The 6,856-nt window shown below is 60.2% G+C and overlaps 1 pseudogene; it reads left to right on the plus strand.

Annotated features, from left to right (window-relative positions):
* LOC111731352 lies at window positions 1–115 on the plus strand (annotated as a pseudogene).
* Window positions 116–6,856: the final 6,741 nt, after the last annotated feature.

Here is a 6,856-nt window from a genome sequence, read left to right on the forward strand (position 1 = left end):
TCAGCCACATCCCCCTGAACACGCCCGATCTCGTCTGATCTCGGAAGCTAAGCAGGGTCGGGCCTGGTGAGTCCTTGGATGGGAGACCACCTTGGAAGACCGGGTGCTGTAGGCATAAAAAATTTTTTAAAAATTTAAAAAGTTTAAAAAATACATTTATCATAATATATAAATGCAGGTTATATAGAATTTGTAATTCGTATATACAAATATATGTGACATGTAATAAATACTTATTATAGAATAGACGAAGGATGCTAAAAAATATGAAGAAGAAAATCAATATCACCCATGTTCCACGACCCAGAGAAAAATCACTGTAAAAGTTTTGATGGTCCTTTTAGTTGTTTCTCTAAGTACATATCCGCACCAACGCACACCTCTGAAAACATAAACTATGAATTTATGCCCGTTATCTGTAAGGTAAGTCCATCTTCTTTTAATAAACTCAGGCCAGTATTCCACAGCAAAGGCGGGAGGACTCAGGCACAGCTCGTCCACTGCTCCGTGCTTACCCTCCCCCGCACTGTGGACCAATCTGCCAGGGACACGGGGACTTTTGCTGACCTCCTCCTGGCCTTCGACCCCGAGGGCTGGAATCGGTCTGGGGCTGGAATGCTGAGGTCAGCCCAGACTCCGGCTCTCCAGGCTCGGCCGGTGAGCGTGGGGCTGGGAGGAAGGAGATGGGAGAGCTCGGGTCAGTCCCGGAGGGAAAATCAGGGACGCACGGCAGCCGTGTCTCCTTCACTGGAGCCCCGATGACTTACGCCAATGCGCGGGAGAGAGACACGGCCCTGAGCGGGGCCCTCACTCGGGACGGGAGCGTGGGCAGGCTCCTTCGTGCTGTCGGTGGATTCTACAGCCACGAAGAGCAGCCGTGCCGAGTGAGGACGGGCACCCCCGCCACGAACAGCGAGAGCCGCTATGACGCATCCCGCGAGCGCGGGATCGTGGCAGACTCCGCAGGCGAAGCCGGGGCCCACCCACATCTCCACGGCACTGGGTTGCGATTACTTGGTAGCAACGGCGCCTTTTAAATCTTCTAAATAAAGGGTTTGGAAAAATTGTCTCCTAGGTGTCGAACTTGGGGAGACCCATTTCTCCCTGTAACTGGGCAGCCCCAGACTCCGCTGTCCGAGGAAACGCCGATGTTGGCCACTGAGACCCAGGCTGGGTGACCAGGCCTCCGCTTGCGCTGTGGACTTGCCACTGTCGTAAGAGGCCCGACTGGGTAGCTTGAAACTGACCACGGTGGAAGAACTTACACCACAGACACTGGCAAAGGTTGTTCTGTCCCGCCTCAGGGGGCCGGTCATTATGCTGCTGCTGGCGCTGGAGTCATCCCAGGAAACAGCCAGGGCCAGCTCCCGGGGCCAGAACACGGGGTTCCGAGTCCCGGAGGCGTGCGCATCGCAGTGAATGCTCCTCTAGCCACCAATCCGGTCCCTGCCACACGCTGAGAGCCACCGCCACGTGACCCTCGGGTCCTGCCGGCACAGGTTAGCCAGGCCCGCAGCTCCCCACAGTGTAGGGGGTTCTCCCTGGGCGGGCCCCACGGGGGCCCACAGAGTGGTTCCACGTGGGAACCACAGAGTGGTTCAGGTCTCGAGGAGGACACGTGTCATTCTGCAAGATGTCTGCTCCAGGCGAGGCGTCTAGTGAGGACCGCCTGTCCCCTGCAAGGGGAGGGGGACTGCTTCTGCCCTGGGAGGCTCCTGGGAACTGAAATTCTCGGCTCACCTGCCGGGCCACCCGCATCCACGGCCCGGGAGCACACCCTATCCTACTCCCGACCTCGGCGCAGAGGACCCGTCAGGCCGTGACCACCTTCGGTCTCCTTCGTAGCTGTGAGAACCCCGTGATCAGCGTGTAGGCTGCCTCCCTTTAAAAAAAACATAACACCGTTCCTAGCTCAAGAACCATCCCCAGACGGGCTGCGGCTGAAGCCCCATTATCACAGCCCACTTACCACTAGGAGCGGGGCCCCTGTGGCTCGGAGACAGGTGGGCAGCGCGGTTCCAAAGTGAACCCCGAGGGCCCACTTTCGGCATCCGGGTCTCCGCTTCAGTTCTCGGAAAATGGCCTGAGGACAGGCTGGAGAGCAGACGCTTCCTCGGGAGGTGCAACGCCAGGCCAGCAAGAGTCAAGGACACACAAGAACACGGGGCGAGGCCTTTGCCTCTGGCCACCGCTCCGGCAAACCACATGGGGCAAAGCAGACGCTCAGCACGTGCGCATGCTCGGCCCCGTGGGGCTCCTCCGGACTGGCTGAGTGAAAAACCAGAGGGCAGAGGGCAAGGAATTGGTCTGCTGGCTCTGTCCTGCCTCCCGCCTCCCACTGGGTACGCCTCAGGCCTGCCCTGCAGTGCCCACTGAGGGGACATAGGAAGAACCCCTTGGGCCACCGGTGACAGCCCCCTGGGCTTCAGGTCCAGCAAGCGGGGGGCTGTGCGACTTCCCCCGTTGCCAGTGTGCGGGGACTGGAGCACACAGCCTGTGCCCCCGGGAGGGAGCGGAGGGCACGGGACCTCACTCTGCCGGTCTGAAGGGCTCAAGCGGGGTGCAGGGAAGGCCGGGCCAGTGCTGGTCTCTCAGGGCGGACTCCGCAGCCACGGGAGCTTCCTTCAGACGCCCACGTCTGTGTCGTCAGAATGCGGCATGCCAGCTCCCCAGCGGTATCCTCTGAGGGACAGGAAGCTAGGCAGGGTGGACCGCAGAGGAGAGAGTGACAGGCCCTCCTCTCCCAGGGGGCCCCTGGCCCCAGCCCTCGGCTTGTCCCTCCTCCCAGTTCCACAGTCTTGCTTGCACCCCCCGTCCCCCACCATTACACACCCCCTCACAACAGTCGCTGACCTACTGTAGCCACGGGCCCCTTCGTCGCTCCCCACGTAGGGCTTGGCAGGCCATCGTTGTCCTGGCCACCCTTTGTTCCCAAGCCGCAGGCGCACAGTTTGGGAAGGGGGCAAGTTCTGTCCTGTCTTTGCTTCCCCTTGCTGCCCCTGGCAGAGGTCTGGGGGGACCACTCCACCCCAGCAGCACCTCCGCCTGGAGGAGCAAGGCCAAGGTCATGGCGCCGAGGAGGCCCCACCTGCATTAAGTCACCCGGCGTCTTCCGAGTCCGGGGCCCCTTGTCAGGGCTCTCTCTGGGGTCCCGCACGTTCTCTCGGGGTTGCCCGTGGCCTCAGTGGGGTGGCCTGGTCCAGGTTCTCAGGGAACTCCTACGGGACGGGTATGCCGAATTCCCCTGAGCGCCCGCTCCCAGGCTCGGCGGGAATGCCAGCCGGCCCAGACCACTGACCCCGCGGCGGGCCCAGGCCTGCCCGCCCCCACTGGCCACTTGCTCTGCTCAGCGGCACCCTAGGAGCTCTGGGAGAGGCCCGGTGCTGGGGCAGCCACGCCGGGGGAGCCTGTCTGTCCTCCGAGCACCCCCACACTCACGCCTGCGTGATGTGGGGCCGCAGCAGCCTCCTAGCGCCATGGGTGGATTGGGGTGTCTCCTGCTTTCCCTTCCTCCTCCCCCTAGGGCCAGGCTGTCGAGAAGGAGCAGGAGTGGGGTGCACAGCGGCTTCACTCATGCATGGCACCCCCATGTGCCTCGAGGCTGCCGCGGTCCACAGCTACGCCGGCTCCGGCCTTTGCAACTCAGCCTGGTGACTGTCACCACCCGCAGCAAGGGCGCCTCCCACCCCACAGAGGCCCCATCAAACCCTTTGTTGCTTTCAAAAGGCTTTGGTCTGGGGACAACTGGCATTTTTGTCCACACTGGTCTCCAAAGAGAAGCCGGCGATCAAGGACACACAGGGCAGAGTCTACTGGAGGGACACTGAGGGGCAGAGACATGGGCAGAAGGCGCGGGGCCCTGTCGGCTCCCGAGAGGCCCTGAGAGCTGGCGTGGCTGTGCTCGAACGGGGGGACATGGCCCACGAGAGGGGCTTGCACCCCGCCATCCCCGCCCGCGAGCCTGTGTGAATTCGAACGGGAGGTAGGACAGTGCCGAGGGCACCTGGCAGCCACACACACCGCAGAGGTAGACTTTGGGTGGGGAGAATGTTCTGGTGACGGGAGGGACGTTGGAGTTTGGCCTCTGGCCACCTGGTTCCCAGGCTCCGCAGGGGCCACAGGATCATTCTGCAGACTACTCGGTGACGTAGTACAGCCCCACACGGTTCCCACTGTGCCGTGAGGTCAGGCGTCTTTTACTAAGGGGCAGGGACGCACACGTGCCCAGCAGAACGCTGAGGAAGACGTACTGAACCGCAGCCATCTGCCCCGAGGTCCGTGCCCGCCGTGAGCCTCGGCCCTGAAGGTCAGGCATCCTGACGGGGAGCAGCCTTTCCAGTCCCCAATTCCTGACACTGCAGCCAGGACATCCAGGGCTGGGGGTGCCCGCTGGGCTACCCCTCAGCATCAGCAGCAGTGCTGACGGAACCAAGCTGAGGATACAGCCTTGGGGGACAAAATGCGACAGGGCGAGAGACCCTGCAGGGGCCGAAGACGAGCTGGATGACACACCTACCGATGGAAGATCCTGCTGGCCTCTGAAGAAAGCATCACCTTGTCGTCTCAGACATCGGTGTCACCTAGGACATGGGGTGAAGCCTCAGACATGGGTATCACCTCGGATGGGGGGTCACCTCAGACATAGGGCATCACCTTAGATGTGGGGGCCACCTTGGACATTGGGGTCACCTCAAACAGGCATCACCTCGGACACGGGGGCCCTCACTGACAAGCTGCCGTTCCTTGGCCCCACTGGGAGAGTGAGGAGGACCGGGGACCCAGAAGCTCTGGGAAGGGGCTCAAGCCTCCAGGGGCCGGAAGATCTGACCCATACCTCAGCACTCAAGGTGCTAAGGCAAAGATCTGACTGCCACTCAACCTGCCCACGGCCACCCCGTCTCCCACACCAAGGGCACAGCCCTTCTCAGTGAAATCCTTGGTTTTTCAACGAATGGCTCATAAGCAAGAAGTTCGATGTTTAATTCTTCCTTAAGTGACAGGGTAGCAGATTTTCGGCTCCAGCGAAAACCATGCCTTTTATTTGGAAAACTGAACAGTGGGGCGCACACTGACCGCTGGCTTCCTATGGCAATAAAGGGAACCCACGCAGCATAAAGAAGGCAGAGACCTGGGTGCTAATCTTACATTTTTGTTCTCAGATACAAGAACGAATCAAGCAAGTCTGTGCAGAGTCATATACGAGAGACAAAGCTGTGTGACTTCAATTCTTTGCAGATCCATAATAAATAAATTAGATTTATTTCGGGGGAGTATTTTAAAATCATCATTGCCACGGATTAAAAGCCCATTGCACCAAAGTGTGATTTTTAAAAAGCTCTCAGCAGACTAAGTAAAGCATAATAGAAGGAGAGCTCCATCTGACAAAGGACAGCCGCAAAGAACTAAGCACCTAAGGCTAACGTGCTTCGCAGTGAAGTATTGAGCACTTCCTCTCTCAAAACGAGAACAGGGCCAGGCTGTCCACTCGCTGCCTCTGACCGACAGGGTACTGGAGAGCCAGCCCATGCCACCGCGCCGTGACGCTGAGATTGCCTTTCGTGGAGGGACAGCGGGGACACGATGTGACACTCCAGGCCAAGTAGCACTGAGCCGGGACGAGCCAACTCCTTTCCAGGCGCCTTCCCCGGGGGGAGGGGAAGGAGGACGGAGCCCACGCCTTCGCCGCTGCCTGTGACTCCCGGGGGGACATACAACACCCGCAGGTCTCTCCGGAACAACCGACGGCCTTCTCTGGATCTGTACTTGGTTTAAAAACCAAAAAGCCCCTCTCACAGGTGGCTAGCACACAATAAAGATGGCTTCTCTCCACAGTCCACAGACCACCTCACATCTGGACAGAGGCAGCAGCCCCCTGGCCGCTGCCTGGCTCTGGGCCTTCTTGATCACAAGGGGCGGGCGGGCCTTGTCCCCCACTGTCTACAGACCCAGCGTGCAGCTGCTCTTGCCTGTGGGTGCACCTCTGAGGGCTGGCTGAGAGAGTCCCTGCCAGGGGCTGCCACCGAGCCCCGCCCCGGGCATGCGTGTTGAGCTGCCGTGCACCAGCACCAGGGGTGAGGGGGGCTGGACGGTGAGGCTGAGTCAGGTATTGTCATCTTGAATGGCCCTGGACCCAGGAAGGGGGCTCTGCGGCTGGAGGACAAGACCGACGGCGTCCTCTCTGTCTCCTTAGAGAGGGTAGGTTGCCCCCCCAGCTGCGGGCCCACAAACCGTGTGATCCCCAAGAGGAAACAGTGGCCAGCTCCATGCCTGTCGCATAGTAGTTGCGCAGTAAACAGCCGGCTGACTGAGTACATGAGTGAATGACAGAGCCAGCTAGCGGCCTGACAAGGGCATGGAGGCCCAGGTGCACAGGGGCCTGCCAGGTAGGGCCCAGGCACAGGTGGGCAGGGCTCACTCAGGCCAGGCCTCCTGGAGGAAATAGGGTGGTGGAAGTAGACTGGGTACAGGCACGGAGCAGCCCTTCGGCTGGGGGGCAGGGCGAAGGCGGAGACCAGAGGCCAGCTCCTCCCAGGAGAGCGTTCCTCAGGCAGCTGGGGACCTGGCTCGCCACTCCGTTTCCCAGACTTCCTTCTTGCCAGCCTGCCTCCCCCAGTGCCAACGGCAATCTGCCTGGCCGGGAGCTCTGTACTAGAGGTGACGGCTAATTCTAAGACATTTCCGTATCAGTGTAGGCTGACCGTATTGGCCTGGGGTGTTCTCCTATTGACCTGTGTCTGCCCTGGTCTGTCCTGTTCTCCCAGGACTTACACCCCAACTTAAACGAAATTGCTGCCCAACTTGCCTCATCACCCCTTACTTTGCAGACTCCCAACAAGCAAAGGATCCAACGAAACCA

Source organism: Pteropus vampyrus, unplaced genomic scaffold (assembly GCF_000151845.1).
Source record: "Pteropus vampyrus isolate Shadow unplaced genomic scaffold, Pvam_2.0 Scaffold364, whole genome shotgun sequence".
In the NCBI taxonomy this organism is placed as follows: Eukaryota; Metazoa; Chordata; class Mammalia; order Chiroptera; family Pteropodidae; genus Pteropus; species Pteropus vampyrus.